Source organism: Macaca nemestrina, chromosome 8 (genome assembly GCF_043159975.1).
Source record: "Macaca nemestrina isolate mMacNem1 chromosome 8, mMacNem.hap1, whole genome shotgun sequence".
Taxonomy (NCBI): domain Eukaryota; kingdom Metazoa; phylum Chordata; class Mammalia; order Primates; family Cercopithecidae; genus Macaca; species Macaca nemestrina.
Genome location: NC_092132.1, coordinates 128,386,818 through 128,388,228, shown reverse-complemented (window position 1 = coordinate 128,388,228; position 1,411 = coordinate 128,386,818). Strand labels below are relative to the sequence as shown.

At 43.2% G+C, this 1,411-nt stretch overlaps 1 pseudogene; it reads right to left on the bottom strand.

Moving 5' to 3' along the window:
- Nucleotides 1-602: 602 nt before the first annotated feature.
- LOC105482034 (small nuclear ribonucleoprotein Sm D2 pseudogene) lies at nucleotides 603-1,038 on the bottom strand (annotated as a pseudogene).
- Nucleotides 1,039-1,411: the final 373 nt, after the last annotated feature.

Sequence of the window (1,411 nt, the reverse complement as noted above, 5' to 3'; positions counted from 1 at the left end):
CAAAACTATAAGACTCCTAGAAAATAACATAGGAGAAAACCTAGATGACCTTCCCCCAACCTCAACTCCAAAAAGTATGGCAATGACTTTTTAGATACAATACTAAAGGCATCATTTATGAAAGAAAAAAATTGAGAAGCTGGACTTCATTAAAATTAAAAACATCTGCTCTATGAAAAACAATGTGTCGAGAATGAGAAGACAAGCCACAGACTGAGAGAAATATTTACAAAAGACACATCTGATCAAGGACTTACCCAAAATGTACAAAGAACTCTCAAGACCCAAAAATAAGAAAATAAATAACCTGATTTAAAAATGAGCAAACGACTTGAACAGACACCTCATCAAAGAAGATATACAGAGGCAAGTAAGCATATACAAAGATGTGCAACACTATGTGTGTGAATCCCAAATATCTGAGACAGGTCTCAGTTAACTTTGAAGGTCTATTTTGCCAAGGTTGAGGATGCATACCCGTGACACAACATCAGGAGGTCCTGACGACTTGTGCCCAAGGTGGTCAGAGCACAGTTTGATTTTTTTTTTTTTTTTTTTTTAGAAAAAACACAGAGCTTTATTATTCTCAACACCAAAGGCAACGGTCTTCATAGGACAGGAGAGTGAGTTCTGTTGATGGATAGGCAGCCCCTACTTGCCGGTGATGAGCGGGTTCCGCAGGACCACGATGACCGAGTCCCCGCGCAGGAACATCTTGGAGATGTGGTGGTCTTTGTTGACTGGCTTGGATTTCTTCTTGCCCTTGCCGCTCTTAGGGACCTCAGTCCACATCTCCTTCACGTTCTCCAGCACCATGTTGCAGTGCCTATCGAAGGCCTTCACACGGCCCAGGAGTTTCTTATTGTTGCGACAGTTGATGAGCACTTGAGTGTTGTTCTTGACTGACTGCGTGAGCACAGAGAGTGGACTCATGTTAAATTCCTCCTCCTCTCGCTTCTGCAGCTCCTCTGGGATCATCTCACCCTTCGGCTTGTTGAGGAGGCTCATGATGGTCACTAAGCTCTCTGTTCACTCCCGTTTCCTCCGCGTTGCTGCTGCTCCACAGTTTGATTTTATACATTTCAGGGAGACATGACACATCAGTCAACACTTGTAAGATGAACATTGGTTTGGTCCAGAAAAGCAGGACAACTCAGAGTAAAGATGGGACAACTTGAAGCAGGGAGAGGGCTTCCAGGTCATAGATAAATAAGAGATAAACAGTTGCATTCTTTTGAGTTTCTGATTAGCCTCTCCAAAGGAGGCAATCAGAAATGCATTTATCTCAGTGAGCAGAGGGATGACTGAATAGAATGGGAGGCAGGTTTGCTCTAAGCAGTTCCCAGCTTGACTTTTCCCTTGAGCTAAGCGATTTGGGGGCCCCAAGATTTATTTTCCTTTTACATGTGTC